General features: G+C 28.7%; 1 pseudogene; it reads left to right on the top strand.

The window, feature by feature from the left end:
• Positions 1 to 6,435: 6,435 nt before the first annotated feature.
• Positions 6,436 to 7,079, top strand: LOC149516179 (uncharacterized; annotated as a pseudogene).
• The last annotated feature ends 11,984 nt before the right edge of the window (positions 7,080 to 19,063 follow it).

Genomic DNA, 19,063 nt, shown 5'->3' with positions numbered 1-19,063 from the left:
ATCAATAGTTGATATTTCATCTAGTTCACAAAATTCTTTAACCTCATCCACACTAATGTAAGAAAATAATGGTTTATCAAATAACCCATCCTCGGACTCAATGGTTATGCAATTTTTTTTCATATAAATGATCAAGTAAAATAATTAGATAATTCATCTAAGACAGCCTGAGCAAGGGTTATACTCTAAGTCCCAACATCTTACTATAATATATAATGAAATATAAGTATTAAAACCAAATCAATAAATATAATAAACAAATAATTATTAAACTTATAAATAAAATCATATTTCATGGCTAGTAGTGGAGGTTGGGCTCTCTACCTGACTAGCAATGAAAGCTTATCCTAGGTGGATGATGCTATTCGACTGGCCTACAGGAATGCTAGGGTGCATTGTTGCCAACATAGCCTCAAAAGCAACGAGTCTTTGCTGTTGCTCACTGAAGTGTTGCTCCTGGTCATCAAGTCATTATTGTTGTTGCTCAATGATTGCTTCATATTATGTATTTGTCATTCAAGGGGTTTTGGGTTGATTACTAAAAAATTTTGATGGCAACACAAATTGACCAACCCTATAAACTTGACCATGCCTTTTTTTAGCTCTTAATGTTAAAGACAATGGATCTTCGCCATACTAGGTTTCCATTTCACCAAATTTAACTTTGGTAGCATAATCATCTTGAAAGACAATAATAAGATAGGCTGTAACAACAAATGTATAAAGCTAGTATAAAGTCATGCATACAACCATAATGCCAATCATACGCGATTTAATGAGCAGTCATAGATATAATCTTTTTAGCTAATTCTTTGGTTACTTTATATGCAAAGGATTTATCCTTTCGTAAATGTCCTTGTTTTTAGATATCTTATTTGAAAACTTTGATGCCAGAGCTTGTTGATTTTTAATAAATTATCGTAATATAAGAATTAGAATCTATGAAATAAATGTTCATAAATATTCATTTATGAGTATAAAATAAATGTGCGAATACTTCCAAGCTCATACTTGACATTTGTATATCCTTTTCTTGTTGTCTGATGGTGATATATTTATTTGGCCCGAATGTTATTTTGGTTTTCTTTGATTTTCTACAAAAGAAAGAAATTATAAATCACATAGGAAGATATCAAATATATTGCATAAATTCTTATAAACAAATTTTTTTAATGGGTTTGCGTACTGAGAAATCTTTTAATAGCCGATCTTAAACAAAATTTCTCTAATCTTCAACACTTATAATATTTGCATATGACGTAGGTAGAATAGCCAATACATCACCTTGATCAACGAGCGGTAAAATATATTAGGTTGTGAATCTATTTTTAAAGTCTCTGAATGCTTTCTTAATAGATTGCAACACAAGCTTTTTACACTCAATTGGGATGTTGAACCATTTCTAAATAATTTAACACAACTAGTATGAACACATTGAATTTCAATTAAATGATCATTCAACAAATTTTATTAAATAGTTGAATAAACATACCACAACTGACTCTTATATACCATTCTTTAGATCATCAGGAACTCATCATCAATTATGGTATGTAATTGAAATGCTACTACGGACGACGACACCAATATGAGTAGCCAACTTGGCAGCTCCATCAGACATAAGTTATCGACTTTGATTAAAGTCTACATGAATTTTTGTGTCACTCACTTTAATATATTTATTTCGTCCCCTTCTTTTTCTTTTTTGGCCTACAAGTGTGTCTTATGCATGTTTAGTAAAAAGAAAAGTATGTTGTTCAGAGTCTATAATACTTATGATTTTGATCATAATTATACTAAATACACCAAATTGTCTATCTAAATTTTACACTGTACATAATAAAATACAACCAATATCATACTACAAAAACATCATTCAGCAAACCAATCAGCAATATGTTAAAAAATATCATTTAACAAACCATTCAGAAAGACCATTTAGGAAACCATTCAGAAACACTATTCAGCAAACCATTCAACAAACCAATATCATACAATACCATTCAACAAAACAATATCATACAATATCATTAAGCAAACCACAATATTTAAACCAAATTACATAGAAACACCATACATGCAATGAATGGTGCTTAGACGACTAAGGTTACAATGAAATGAATATAAAAATATATATGCAGATGTAAATAGTAAGGAATAAAAAAAATACCTCTATCAAAGAATATAAATAATATAATAAATAAAAAAATAAGGACATACCGATAAATAAAAAGGTACACGGTATTGAGTTATTAAAGATCGACGATGATGATAGAGATAAAGAAACCAAAAGTCAAACTAAAAGTGTTTAAGGGGTTTGGTTTGGTTTATTAATGCAACTTTTAATCGTTCTCTGTAATAGCAATATGTGATTCTGAAGTTTAAAATAGGGGAATGAATATAAAAATTATAAGTGAAGGTATTTTTCTAGCAAAAATACCTTCAATAATCCCTTTAAAATTTTACTACGAGCTTATTGAATGCGTTTTTACTAAAAGATGCCTTTAATAATCCCAAAAAATTTTTAAAAGAAAATTATTGAAGGTTTTTTTTTAGAAAATGCCTTCAATAATCCTGTCCAAAAATATTAGACGATTATTGAAGGCATTTTATAAAAAAATACCTCCAATAATTTCCTTTAAAAATTTTGAAGAGGAGATTATTGAAAGCATTTTTAGTTAAAAACGCCTTCAAAAATCTCGTCGTTAAAATTTAAGAGGATTATTAAAGGCACATTATGTAAAAAATACTTTCAATAAATTTTTTTAAAAAATTTGAGTCGATTATTGAATATATTTTTGGTAAAAAATCGCCTTCACTGATATTCTCTTGATAAAAATGGACAAGATTATTGAAAGCGTATTATGCAAAAAATACCTTCAATAAATTCTTTTAAAAAATTTGAGGGAATTAGTGAAGGCATTTGTAGTAAAAAATACCTTAAATAATCCCCTTAAAATTTTACTACGAGATTATTGAAGGTATTTTTTTACTAAAAGATACCTTTAATAATCCTAAAAAAATTTTAAAAGAAAATTATTAAAGGCATTTTTTTTAGAAAATACATTTAATAATCCGATCCATTTTTTTAATACCTTATTTATTTGAGGCATTTTATGCCAAAAATACCTTCAATAATCCTAGCCAAAAACATTACAAGGATTATTAAAGGTGTTTTATAAAAAAAATACCTTCAATAGTTTCCTTTTAAAATTTTGAAGATAAGATTATTGAAGGCATTTTTACTCAAAACCTTCTTAAAAAATTATCTCATTAAAATTTAAGAGGTTTATTGAAGGCGTATTATGTAAAAAACGCCTTCAATAAATAAGCTAGTAAAAATTTGAGGGAATCAATGAAGGTGTTTGTACTAAAAAACGCCTATAATAATGTCCTAGTCAAAATTTATACGAGTATCGAAGGCATTTTTGGTAGAAAACTACCTTCACTGATAAAAAATAAATTGAGGTATTTTTTTTAACAAAAACGCCTTCATTAACAGATTATTGAAGTTGTTTATACTAAAAGACGTCTTTAATAATCTCAAAAAATGTTTAAGAGAAAATTATTGAAGGTATTTTTCTTAGAAAATTCCTTCAATAATCCGATCTATTTTTTCCATAGATTGTTTATTGGAGGTGTTTTATGTCAAAAATATTGCAAGGATTATTAAAGTCATTTGTTTGTTAAAAACACCTCTATTTGTCATATGTATGCGTGTACATCTTACAAGCTTTAATAAAATTGTCCCTAAACTTAGCGCATCCAATCTCTAACTTCAAGCTTCATTTTCATTAATCTATTATTTCTCTTTCCAGATCAACTACAATTTACTTTTCTTTTTTTTTTCTCAACTTTTAGTATTCGAGCTTTGTCTTTTAGAACTCTATTTTGACTATTCCTTAGTTATTTACTTTATTTTTTACTTTATTCTACTATTCCTTCAGTTTTTGCAATTTGTGATTTTTTTTCAGTTTAAAATTTTTGTCCAAAACCCACTTTCCTTAAATACCCATTTAGAACTCATCATCCAATTCTCTTTCCCTTTCATTTTTTTCTTTTTTTGGGTTTCCTCTGAACCAGTTTTACTTTATTTCAACCCTAACTACAAATACTTTAGGGTAATGTCTAGGTTAGCAGTAGAGTTTTAAATACTTTATATCAAGTAGCTGAGAAAGTACTTCACAACAAAAAGTTTTGATCTTCTATAAGTATTGATCTTGTTATTATTTTTGGTTTAAAATATAGTAAACTTAAGTATTTTACAAGTTCATTTTCATATAAATTATTTATATAAATTTGGTCTGATTGTAGCAAGTACTAAATGGATAAGAGTTGGATGCAAAAGTCAAGATTAAGTCAAGAGTATAGAGATAGAGTAGAAAATTTTCTTAATTTTGCATTTGAAAATACAAGTAAAGATAATATGATATTATGCTCATGTGTGAAGTGTGCTAATATGATTTTACAAATGTGTGAAGTTATTTTCGAACATTTAATTTGTATTAGATTTATCTCAGGATATGTTAATTGGTATTTTTATGGGGAGTCTATATCATCAAGGTGTTCCACTAGAGTTCCTTCAACTTTAAGGACTCCCCAACACCATCATGATCATTTTATAGTATATAACATTGAAGATATGTTGCAAGATGCTTTTAACATTCATAACCAACATTTCCATAATCTGTCTCCCCAAAATGATGGATTTAATTAATCTAATATTGAAATGAATGAATTTGGTGAACATAGGATAGGTATAGGTGACCAACAACCTAGAGGAGAAGCATCAAAGTTTTATAGGTTGCTTGAGGATATGAATGCAGAACTTTATGAGGGATCAAAGCATTCAAGGTTATATTTCTATGTCTTTTGGACTTGAAATGCTTATGTGGAAGGAAACTTTTTGACTTTATTATTAGAGTTTATAAAAGAAATGTTTTCTTTTTCAAAATCCCTAAATCTTATAAGGAATAAAAAAAAGATGATTAAGGATTTAGGTCTCAAATATGGAAAAATTCATAGTTTTCTCATTAGGTGGACAAAAATCTGGATGAAAGGTTGAATAAAGATGGTGATGAGGTCTATGTAAAAAATAAGCCCATAAAGGTTTTACACTGTTTTCCATTAATACCAAGACTTCAACGACTCTTCATGTCTTTCAAAACTGCAGATTCAATGAGGTGATATCATGAGAAGTGAATAAATGATAAATCACTGAGGTATCCTGCAGATTCTTTAGCATAAAAATCATTTTATTTTAGGTTTTTAGACTTTGCATCTGATCTTTGAAATGTTATGCTTGGACTAACATTTGATGGATTCAACTCATTCAAAATGATGAGTACTTCTTATAGTACTTGACTAGTTTTATTGATTTCGTATAATTTGCCACCATGGATAGCCATGAAGCAACAATCATTTATCTTGTCTATGATAATTCTCAGAGAAAAAAGTTTGAATAATGATATAGACACTTGCTTACAACCTCTTATTAAAGAGTTAAAGCAATATAAGGAGTTAAGACTTATGATGCATAAAAAAAAGAAAACTTCAATATACGTGCTACAGTATTATGGACTATTAATGATTTTTTTGCTTATGCAAATTTATTTGGTTAGAGCATAAAAAGTCATTCTGCTTATTTATGTTGTGTTACACAAATGTGTTCGAAGTGGTTACCTAATGGTAGGAAGTTCTATTATATAGCACATCGCCAATAGTTAGATGATAATCATTGATTTAGATTTGAAAAACATCTCTTTGATAAAACTGAAGAGGTGAGGAGATCGTATTTACTAATTAGTGGGTCTAATATCTTGTAAAAGTTAAAATATATCAATTTCACTTATGAAAAAATAATTCTATCAATGAAAATAGTGAGGGACATCATTGAAGGTGTCTAACCTCATATTACGCAAGTTGATGATACTGATACTCAAGTTGGTGATCTTGATGTTCAAAGTGATGAGGAGACAATGAAGAAGATAACCCCAATAAGTCTGAATTATGAAAAAAAGTATCTCTTTTGAGTTGTCTTATTGAGAAAATAATTTATTACATCATAACCTTAATTTGATGCACATAAAGAAGAATGTTCATAAAAAATTTTATCAAGACAATTTTCAATGTGAATTAAAGATCAAAAGATGACTTAAAGAGTTGGCCTAACCTAGTTGATAGGGGGATTCACCCTGACTTTCATTTGAAGTTATTGCTTAATAGCAAATATCGATTGCCTCCTACCTATTTTAGGATTTTTAAAGTTGAAAAAGATGTGTTTGCAAGGTTTTGAAAAATGTGAAAGTTTCAAATGACTATGCGTCAAATATATTGAGATGTGTGAATCTAAAGAAGTGAAAACTTTTTTTATTGAAGTCCCTTGATTATCACATTTTGATGGAAGACTTACTTTCTATTGGTTTACATTCATTAATGTCAAAGCAAGTCACTTCTGTGGTAATTGAATTGAGTAACATATTTAAAGTTTTATGTGGAAAATGTCTTAATGTGGAAGAGCATGACAAACATAAAGATCGACTAGCGATTATTTTATGCCATTTAAAGAAGATTTTTTCTCCAAACTTTTTCACTATTATGATGCATTTGGTTATTTACCTTTCATATGAAGCAAAAATTGGTGGACTAATTTATTATCGACGAATGTATCCTATCAAAAGGTATTATTTGTTAATATCTTGATTAAGTTGTTAGTGTTGATCATATCACTTTAGTTAAAAAGATATATGATAAATATTTTATGCCATATGTTTTTAGGGAGGTTAAAGTCTTATTGTTGTAACAAACATTATCTAGAAGGTTCTATTGCTGAAGAATATTTAGCAGAAGATTGTATGACATTTTATTCTCATTATTTGGAAGATGTTGAAACAAGATTTAATAGACCATCGACAAATATTGGTATACAGCATACTGACTTTACCTACAGTTATCTTTTTGAAAGTTTTGGACAACCAATAGGCAAAGCTAAAATGATGGAGTTAGATGATAAATCTTGGGCATAAGCACTTCGATATGTTCTTTTCCATCATGACTCAATTGAATCGTTTCGCACGTAAGTTTTTTTGCAAGGAAATAATTCATTCCATTGAGCATAATTTATTGTATTTTTTGTTATGGTTAATACTTTATCATGATGCTTATAGAAATAATTTGAGAGCTCATGCACATTATCAACAATCAAACCCTCGAGAGCTTGATAAGCTATTCATCAAAAACTTTTATGAATGGTTAGGAGTAACTGTAAGTAATGCCATACTTTTCATTATGAGAAATTTACATAGAATGCTTGAGGTATAACTAACATTAATAACATATATATTTATTCCACTTTTATAAGTTTGGAGTGGAAGGCTTGTTAGTGAAGAGGTGAAGTGTCTTTCAAAGGTTCGAACAAGATTTTGAAATGATATAAAAGTTTCATCATTAATGGATTTAGATTTTACACTAAATCCAATGAGAGATTTAGAAGTACACAAAATTCGAGAGCTGTTACTTCATCAATTACTAGCTATGCTAGTGCTAAGGACACAAACCCTTTAGAGGGAAATGTTAACTATTATGGCATGATTAATGACATCATTAATTTGGATTATTATGGCAAGTGAAAAGTTATCTTATTTTGGTGTGATTGAGCTTATGTGAATAGTGTAATGGGTATTAAAAAAATTAGTTAGGATTTACACTTGTGAATTTTTCTCGATTAATGCACATTGGACAATAGCTCATCAATGAACCTTTTTTTTTTATCTCAAGTCAAACAAGTTTGTTATTCTAAAGACCCTAAAGAATTGGATTGGTTGTTCTTCAAAACATACCTAGAGACTTATTTGATATGGGGTTAGATGCCAAAGATGATGTTGAACATAGAACTGAATGTTATCCTTTTGCTGAACAAAACTTGGATAAAAATATCTCTAGTACCTACTCAGTGGATCTGTAAAGATATTAATAAAGAAATTTATGAACCAAGATGGATCATCTATAATTTGTAATTCGAGTATTTAAGACATAATGTAATAAATGCTTATATGTAATTAATGTTGCATTCGCTATTATATATTTACTATATTATAAATCATACATTATCTTTTGATTTAATTAAATCCATATGTTTTTTATTTTTGTTGGTTATGATTTCTTAACTTCTCAATGTCTTTATGTATGTTCTAAACTAATATATTTTATATATTCGCTTTTATGATGTAGGTAAGATACAATGCAAAAAAGTAGATTAAAAGCAATACATATCATAGATATTAGTTCAAAATTTCCTGCGGCACCTATTGATATTGGCTATGGACTGAATCTTTTCTAGGGAAATGAACGTACAGTCAGTTCTAACTCAGTCACTTCTAACCCTTCAACTAGTATTGGATCGATAATACGGGAGGTTCAGGTTTATATAGTATCCCGTCAATTGATTTTGTTTTAAATTTGAATGCAGGTATCATATACCCCATATTTAGAATTCGATTATAATAATTAAAGTATTGGCATTTTACAAATTGATTTTTTTATTTTTGACAGTTGATAACAATGGTCAACGGAAGACCAGAGACCAAACAACTTTGAAGGAGTTTTTGGCACATCTCTGAACGAGCATATTGTAGTGTCTGCAAACTTTGATAGGCAACCAATTAGTGAAGAGGCTCAACTGTTGGCTGGATTTTTAGGCATGATTGCCTATAATGGAATGAAATTGCCTATTCATTATGAAACATGGCATAAAGTTCCAGCAGAAGTTAAGGCCGATGCTTTAAACTTTATTGAGGTATTAGTATAATTAATTACATATAAAAATATAATTATTTTACATTTCATTTATTGGTTCAAATTTTTCTTATTGTATTATTACAGTCAAGATTTGTACTTGAAATTTCAACTTCATTTGTGCTTAAGTCATTGGAAAAGAAATGGAAAGGCTATAAGCATAATTTGAAGAATAAGTATTTCGATCGAAATACTGCTGTAAAGGCCACAATGGAAATTATACCCTGTAATGTGATTAGATAGCAATATGAACAATTAGTTAGATTTTGGTTCTCAAGAAAATTAGAGGTACTAATTTATAACTTTTAATATTAGTTTTAAATAATAAAAGTGTTTTATGCTTTATGTTGGTAATATTTGTATTTTTACCATACACAATTATTTTTTATGACAGAAAAGAGAACATATTGGGATTGGTAGCAGGAAGTAACAGAAATATAGCCACACAAATGGATCAAAAAGTTTTGCAAGAAAGTAAAAAGAAATAGTAAGTTTATGATTTTAAACTTATTCGAATGAATGAACTTTTTGTACCGTTAAAAGGTAAAAATGTAAATTAACAGTTATTGTTCTGTTTTAATAGTTTTGATAGTTTCAATACATGATATTAAACTTATCCAAAGTATTGAACTTAGTTTCCATGATTGATATTTATGAAAAAGTTATTGTTTACGTCAATTTAGGACTTTTTGTGCTGTTAATAGGTCAAAATACAAAATTATTGTCATTGTTCTATTTTAACAGTTTTGATAGCTTCAATACATGATATTAAACTTGTCCGAATAATTGAACTTGGTTTCTATGGTTGATATGTGTGAAAAAATTATTGTTTATGTATATTTGGGACTATTTTTGCCTTTTAAAGGCCAAGATACAAATTAAACTTTTGGATAGCTTTTAATAGTTTGGATGGCTTCAATCTATAATATTAAACTTGTCCAAATAATTAAATTTAATTTCCATGATCGATATGTGTGAAAGGTTAAAATGCTTTTATTGTTTACGTTTGTTTAAGACTTTTGTGTTGTTAAAAGGTCAAAATATAATTTCATGGTTATATTTTTATTTTAACAATTTAGATAGATTAAATGCATGATATTAAACTTATTCAAAATTTTGAACTTAATTGACAGGCTTAATATGCATGAATAAATTACGGTTGATATGTATTTAACAATAACATATGTTTTTATATAGGAGATTGAGATGGATGACAAAATTGGATGTGTGAAACTTTTTTGCTTAATACACGAAAAAAAGATGGATTTTACCTAAATGTCGAAACACAAGAAATTATGATAATTTGTAATATCTATTTTAATAAAAAGTAAATATTTACTCTTTTTAACATATTATGAATTAATCATTAAACTTGATAGTTTTATTTGATTAATTTACAAAAGAAAGTGAAAGAAAAAATGGTTGCTGAGATAGAAGTAGCATATGATGGTTTTGTCAATATGCAAGAATTAAAAAATTAGATTTTCACAAAAGTTGCTAGAAAAGAAGGGCATAGACGGGTCTGAGACCTTGGATTAGGTCCAACACCATTTACCTACTATGGACGTAGCTTTTAGTAATTTACATTCTTAGCAAGTCAGTCTTCTCGAGACTTTTCCATATTAAGAGAAGAGGTACAAACTATGCGACAATGTTTCAAGCAAATAGAAGCAAAAAAAAAAAAATGAGCGTGCCAAAATTGAAGAAGAATGTGCTAGAATGGACCAAAAGCGGGCAAAATTTCAGCATTTGCATGATCGATTCAATCATCTTATGAATTTTATGCAACAACAATTTTCAGGAACTAATCTCAATGGTCCACCAACTAAGATATTATATTTAGTAAATATTTATATTTTTGATATAAAAAATAACTTATTATTAAGTGTTAAAACCTGTATGATATTATTCAGTAATTTTTTGAGCACGTTAGTGACCAAGGTAAAAAATTCCTTCATCAAATGGCAGCTTTCTAAATCTATGTAGTCATCAATTTCATACATTTTAAATTTTTTGGTTAATGTACTAAAATAATTTGAATGTTATTATACTAATTATTAAGCTTTGTGTTAATTACATGCATATTTGAGTGTGAATTAAGTATTTATTAATTTTAGTTTATGAATTTAAGTTTGTTTTTATTTCTTTTAACATTTTTTAATGAAAATAATAAATTTTAAAGAAATTTTTTTAAAAAAAAATTATATTTCTTAATTCCGCGACATCCGTGTTCAAGAATACTACTAAATTCTAAATTTAGTGACATTTGTACCATAAAACATCACTAAAAGTAGTGACATTCTTATAAAAAATTGCTGCTAAATTAGCGGCGTTCCTATCATAAAAATGCCGTTTAATTAGTGACATTTTTATGATACAAATGCCACTAATTTAGCAATGTTTGTATACTTTAGCGACGTCTTATGATATAAATGCCACCATATTAGTGACATTCTTTTAATACAAATGCCACTAAATTAGCGACATTTTTTAAATACAAATATCGCTAAAATAGTGGCATTTTATAAAAAAACGTTGTTATTTTTCTCGATACATGTATAGTTGACACTCTTAGTGGCATTTTTTACAAACGTTGTAAATCTTTTAGTGGCATTTATAAATACCGTTAAACATTGAGAAAAATACCACTAAAGATCTAAACCCCTGTAGTGTTATCATGACATTGTACAATATATTAAGTGTTAAAAATATCCTAACCAGGCATCAGAGAATAACAAGAGGATTATTTAGAGGTTAGCAGCAAGGTTTGTGCTAATGATGAAATCTTATATAAGAAAGGTCGAGATCAGATATTGTAGAGATATGCAGATGCTGTTAAAGCAAAAAAAATGCTAGAAGAAGTCCATGAGTGAATTTGTGAAACATATGTTAATAGACATAGGATGGGAAGACAAATAATAAGAGTAGATTATTACTGATTTATATTAGAAAATGATTGCATCAATTATGCCAAAAAATGCTTTAGGTGTCAAATTTATGCAAATAAAACTCATTCCCCTCTAGTTACACTACATGTGTTGGCACCTCTATGGCCATTTTTTATGTGGGGAATGGATGTGATCGAGCCTATAACTCCTAAAGCTTTAAATGGGTATCGTCTCATCTTTGTGGTAATTGATTACTCCACCAAATGGGTGGAAGCAACCCAATGCTAGTGTTTCACAGTCAGTGGCATGCAAATTTTTTTAAAAAAAAGATAATATGTCAATATGAGCTCTCAGAAAGAATTATCTTTGATAATGCTAGCAACTTGAATAACAAAATAATGAAAGAGGTATATACACAGTTTAAAATAAAATATCATTATTTAGCACCATTTTGTTTAGACTTTAACAGAGGTTGCAAACACAAACATAAAGAAGATACTGGAAAAGATGATTGACACGTATAGGGACCGGCATGAGAAATTACCTTTTGCATTATTTGCCTATAGGACATCAATTTGGACTTTAACAGAGGCTACCATATTTTCACTAGTATACATGATGGAGGCAGTGTTACAGATTGAGGGAAAATTTATTTCTTTAAGAATATTGATGAAAATGATGTCAGATAAGGCATATTGGTTTTGAAATCGCATTAAACAATTAAACCTCATGAAAAAAAAAAAGTTTTCGGCACTTTGTCATGGGTAGATGCACCAAAAAAGGATAATGTGAGCATATGATAAAAAGTTACAGTCCTAATATTTTCATAAAAGAGAAATGGTTTTAAAAAAAATCTTGCCAAATCAATAAGATGGTAAGGGCAACGGGGCACCTAATTAGGAAGGCTCATCTGTGGTGAAAAAGGTATTTTCTGGAAGAGCCCTAATCTTAACAAAATTAGATGGGGATGAATTGCCAACTTTGGTAAATTTTGATGCTGTAAAGAAATATTTTGTTTGAAGAAAAAAAAAGAATAGGATTCGAATTGGAAACTTGGAAAAGGTAGTTTGAATCAAAATAGGGTTGTTTAAGCCAAAAACCTAAAAATGTGACTTAAACGAAAGAAGAGTACAAGGGAAATCCTATAAAGACAAAGCTAAATAGTACAAAATTGGATAGATAAAAAATAAGGTAAAAAGAAAAAGTCTTGAGTAAGTTTTCATCAGCTATAACCCGTTGGGTAAGGATTAGTTATAAGAGCTCAAATCTAGCAAAGATCATAAGTGTAATGAGTTTTTGAGAAAAGATCTGGTCTGAATTGACTTAGTTTGTCAAATGTTCATTATTTAAAGAAATGATATTTTGATTTTTTTAATTACCTTTAAAATTTTTTGATCTTCTGTATTTCAATAGACTTATTTTTTTCCTTTTCAAACCAAAATAAATGTCACCATTATTGATTAAAGTCTATATTCAACTTTGAACTTTGAAATCATTTCATTTGTCATTGGAAGTTGAGATAATTATTATTGTGTAACGGTTTTAAAGCCGTTCGATTTATTTAGAAACGAAAGAAAAAAAGAAAAAAAAATCACTACCAATATTTTTTGGTTAGGTGTGATTGACCACCTATTACAACATATCATTTTAATAAAATCTTAAAATTAATTAAAATTTATTAAAAAGATAATTTTATGGTCTACAAAATAGTTTGGGACTTGGAGTCAGTAATGCGTGGAGAATGATTAGCACCCCCACAATGCCTGTTTAAAATTGTACCAACTAATTACATATTATCCATTAATCATGACAAAAACAATTTTAGTTTCAGTGTTTAAAAATAATTTCTTTAACTTTCTTTATTTATCGAAAATTTGGTTTTTTCTTTCTTTATTTATTATTGTTATTCCATTTTATTTGAGAAAAATAAATTGAAACCCTTTTATTGAAATAATTTTTAAAATGTTCAAGTATATTGTTAACATTTAAAGAACTTTTTCTCACATAGAGATTTCATAAGAATCGCTTCTCAGAATACTTTAGAATCTTATCCTCAAAGGATCATATTTATTTTTCATAAAGATAAGGATATGCTTGCAGTGCGAGTGACAAAATATCAATGCACGTATTTTATTTTTTCCTTTAAAAATTTTATTGGTTTTTTCTAATTATTATTTTTTTAATAAAAGAGAAATTTTTATCGTATTGAAAATTTTTTATAAATACTCTAATACAATGGTAATATAAAAATCTTCGTAAGAATCGCTTTCGGAATACCTTAGAATCTTATCCTCAAAGGCTCATATTTATTTTTCATAAAGATAAGGATATGCTTGCAATGCGAGTGACAAAATATCAATGCATGTATTTTATTTTTTCTTTTAAAAATTTCATTGGTTTTTTCTAATTATTATTTTTTTGATAAAAGAGAAATTTTTATCATATTGAAATTTTTCTATAAATACTCTAATACAATGGTAATATTTAAAAAAAAAATATTCTTACCTAGAGATTTCATAAAGTAAATACTTTGGAATTTCATTATCGAATCAAAATTTTTTTCATCATTTCTTATTTTTAATTTAGTTTTCGGTTATTATTCTTCTTTATTTTTTTCAAATTTAAAATTATCAAAAGTTTGGAAATCATTTTCATTTATTATTATTATTATTATTATTATTATTATTATTATTTTAAAAAATAAATATTTATTCTAGCAAATTTAAAATTTTAAACATGCATAAATTATAATAACTTAAAATGATAAAAATAACATTAAAAAATTAAATCAAAAAATTAAAAAATAGTACTTGAATCGGACCGATCAATAGTTTGATCAACGTCAATTCAATTAGGTTGACCATGGATGATTCAATTTGGACAAGCAGTTCAACTAAATCGGTTGAAGCTTGAGGCACAGGAAGGTTGCTAGATCATTGCACAGACCCCAGATCGAGTCGTGGGCTCGCATACAAATCCTAAGGGTTCAAAATGACATCGTTTTGGCCCTTGTTTCACCTATATAAAATGCTCCAAATTTTTTTAGCTCATTTTTTCCTCACTTAAAAAAACTTTTTTTTTTTAACCAAAACCTAAAAGTGTCGAGCAATTTTCAAAAGCTTGTCATGCGTCGTTATACGTCGTCAATCGTTAGCCATCCATTGTCGGTGATTTTCATTGAAAATTTTCTAAAAAACACCTACAGACTCTTTTTGCCACCTTCAACTCAGATCCATCCTTTTTTTTTGTGAAAAACAACCTAATTTATGTAGATCAAGTGTTGAAAATCTAGCCAAAAAACTTTTTTTTTGTTTGTATAAAAATTGATTTTTATTTTTCTCTTTTTTGCAGGAGCTTTGGTTGTAACGCTGGGTTTTTCCTCATATGGAAGATTGCAAGTTTTTTATTTTTTATTTTTAGTTTTTTTTTTTGTACTTTTGGTTGTGATCAATTGGTTTTTTTATGCATTTCTTTTTTTATGGTTTTTTTTAGATTTTTTTTGGACAAAGTCTCTCTTTTTTTTGTGGTGGTTTTTTTTTCTGACAGGGTCTTCCTTCTATCCTTTTTTGGCATTCATAGGGCTCTATTTATAGAACTCTGATCAAGACCTTGCTACTAGGGTGATAGTGGCAGATGTGACTGACAATGGGTAGGTGTTTGGTAGGGGAGTGGGTAGTTTAGGTTTTTAAAGTATGGGTGGTTTATGGTCTTAGGGTATAGGTGGCAAGGTTTGCTAGTAAGGTGGGTGGCCTACACAGCACCCATTACCATCAGCCCTTTACATTTGCTTATTCTTTATTAATATTTAATTATTATTATTTTATTTAATATTTAATTATTAATTTTAATAAAATTAAACAAAATTAAAAATTGAGGCCCAATTTGAAATACCCAAAAAAATTCGGTGTCTACAATTGTTAATGCTTATAATAGACCATGTGTTACTCAAAAAGGAGAATGTAAGATAACAACACAAGAAAGCAAAAATTAATTGACTGGTGAGAATGATGACCAATAAGGGTCACAGGAGACGTTGGTAAACAAAAACAAAATAAAAATAAAAGAAAAAGAAAAAGAGAAACAAATTTGAAAGATATTAGAGGTGGCTTTTAGAGTTTGAAAGAACTGAACTAATTTTGAACATTAAGTTAATATGATCAAGAAACACATGGTATAAATCATTGATTGCATTTTTACTATTTAATTTCATTGTAATAGTCACATGTATTACATACATTCTTTTGATCAATTATGTTAAATGTCTTTTATGAAAAGTTGTTAAATAGAATAAAAAAGTTTCAAAACAAAGTTTCATTAATCTCAGAAAGAAAATTTATCTTTGATCACTTTTATTTCCTGACTCATGGTTCAATCCTGATCATTCTCATTTTCTAATTCACGGTTCAATTCCCAGTTATCCTTATTTCCTAGCTTACGGTTCAGTCCCAATCATTCTTATTTTTTGACTTGCGGTTCAATCTCAATCATATTTATTTCTTGACTTGGGGCTTAGTTATAGTCATTTCTTTATTTTTCGGCCAGTGGTTTAATTCCAGTCATTCTTATTTTTTGACTTGCAACCCAACCCCAGTCATTTCTTTATTTTTTAACTTGTGTTTTAATCCTAGTCATCCTTATTTTCTAACTTGCAACTCAACCCCATTCATCATTTTTTTTTACTTGCGATTCAATTTTAGTCATTTTTATTTCTTAATTTATGGCTTAGTCCTACTCATTTCTTTATTTTTTGCTTGTGATTCAATCTCCGTCATTCATATTCCTAGAACTTGTGGTTTAGTCCTGATCATCTATATTTTTTGACTTACGGTTTAGTCCCAACCATCTTTATCTTTGATTCATGGCCTAGTCTCGATCATTCTTATTTTCTAACCTGTGTAACAATTTTAATCATTTTTCGTAATTTAGGGATTTTTAGCTTGAACAAATAAACAAAACAAAGCAAAACAAAACCAAAAAAAAAAAAAAACTCTCTTTAAGAGGTAGCATCCAAACAGAATTGTTGTTTATATATTTACATTATTCTTGATCCTAAAAAATATGCAAAAAGTAATAGCTATAAATACCTAATTTTGTTTGAAATATTTTATTATTTTAATTAAGGCTTATTTTAGTAATTAGGCCTTGATTATCACTTTTTGAGCCCATTAACAGTTCATTTTTAAATGCTTCGAGATGAGATCCATTGTGAACCCTATAGTAAAGCCCGTTGCATAAGCCCGAATAATACCTAAAGTAGCCCAATAAATGGTCTGATAAAGAATCATTCTTAAAAACCTATTAATGGCCCGTTATTAGCCATTAAGTGAAAATCCAAATAAATTAAAAAATATTAAAAAATCATCAAATAAAAAAACCAAATAAAAATATATAAAAATAAAAAATAGTAAATATAATAATAAAATAGTAATAAAAATAATAAATAAATAAAAGAAATGAAAATTGAAAAATAAAAAAGAAATGGGCCTGGCCCAAAATTAAATAAAAAGCCCTAATGAAACGAAGCCTAGGCCGAAAATAAAAACTCAAGGCCCGAAAGTTTCATTTTAAGGCCCAAACTATGGCTGAAAGAAGGATCATTTAGCCTTGCATGAGGAAATGGCGGCTCACGTGAAAGAGGAAAACCCATCTATGCCATGAAGCTTCACGTGAAAAAAAAAAATGAACATTGGAAAAACTGCATAGTCGTGGCATTGAATGTGGTAAGTTGCTGAAAAAAGTCACTAAAGAATGCATGAAATTAGTGGGCCGGCAACGTGAGGAAGAGGCAGGAAAAGAAAAGTAGAAAATAATTAAAAAACAAAAAAAAAGGCAGTGAGAAAAAGGTAGTGAACTGGGGAGAGGAGGAAAAAAAAAAAGAAGAGACGTGGAAAAAAGAAACCGGTGTTGGCGAAAAACAAAAATAAAAGGCCAAACGGAAAAAGGCAGCAGAAGAACTAAAAAAGAAGAGGGCAGTGGCCACATGCTGGCGTGAAGCAGCAGAAAAATAGAAGGTAGAAAAAGAAAACTGGCAGGGACGTGAGAAAAAAAGAGAAGCATACGGCAGCAGCGAAAAAAACGAAAAAGGGCAAACACGAGATCAGTAGTAAGCAACAAAAAAGCAACAAGAAGAAAGGAGGAAGCTCGTAGAAACCAACCAGAAGGGATGGGCAGCAACAAAGAAGAAACAGCAGAAAAAAAAAAAACATAAAGAACAAAGAAACCAGCAGCAAAAAAAAAAAACAGTAGCAGAGAAGAACTGGAAAAGAACGTGAAGCAGAAAAGCAAAAGAAAAAAAGAAGCAACAAGCATTCAGGCAGCAAAAAAGAAGCATTTGACAGCAAAAAAAAAAAAAAAAAATGAAAGGAGCAGAAAAACGGTAGTAGAAACGAAAAGGAAAAACAAAAAAAAGAAACAGCCGGGGAACAAAAGGAAAGGTAACTCTTTTGAACCTGAGCTTTATTTTTCTGGTTTTGTCGTTAAAAGGAGATATTGTTTTAGGAAGAACAAAACACTTTTAAACAGGAAAAAGGGGGATGTTTGAGGAGCTTTATAACTCCAAAACTGACTTTGAATACAAGCTTGGTTCTGTTCTTTTTTTTTTTTTTTCTGGCATGCGAGTTGTTTGTGGAAGCTTTAAAACTTCATCCTTCATTCAAGTTTGCATGGGTTTACTGTATGGGGGCTGTTGTTTAATCCTCAAGCTTCATTCCTTTCGTTTGTGTCATTTGTTTCTTTTCTTTTACTATGTGTGGTTTGTGTATGGAAGCTTAAAGTTTCCTACTTTGCACGTTTGCCGCTTCTGTTCTTTTGCATGTGGCTGTCTTTAAAGCTTACGGCTTCACCTTCTACCATGCTTGCCAGGGAATTCTGTTGATGAAATCTGACAGTGTAAAATGTTTTAAACTTTCGACCCTTATTTTTGGTACCTGGTCTAGTGTTAGATATGTTTATAAAGAATAATAGGAAGGGTTTTCATATGGAATAGGTGGGGAAGGCTTTACACATCACTTTTTTTGTTTATCCGTACATAGGCTATTCATAAAAAACCTTAAAGCATTACACATGCATTGCTTCTTTTGCATGATGGTTGTTTAGAGGTTGCTGGTCTTAGTTTTTTATTTTTTAAATTTTGAATTTTTTTGGTTTTATAAATCTTTCTCTTGTATCGTAACATTAGGATGAAAATTAAAGATATAGAAAAACAGTTCGTAGGTTTTAAAAAATAAAATAAATATACAATATTAATAAATTATGTAAATGCTTTTGAAATTTGATGGTAAAAAAAAATGACTATAATAATGTCTTTGTTGTATATAAAAAGAAAAATAAAAAGCCTTACCTAGGTGTTGAAGGGATTCAAAATTAAATTTTAAAAGGTTTAA

The sequence above is a fragment of the Durio zibethinus genome, chromosome 11 (assembly GCF_047325235.1).
Source record: "Durio zibethinus cultivar Kanyao isolate XHJ-2024 chromosome 11, ASM4732523v1, whole genome shotgun sequence".
NCBI classification, from domain to species: domain Eukaryota; kingdom Viridiplantae; phylum Streptophyta; class Magnoliopsida; order Malvales; family Malvaceae; genus Durio; species Durio zibethinus.
The sequence above is the reverse complement of the archived record's forward strand: the minus strand, read 5'-3'. Positions and strand labels throughout refer to the sequence as shown.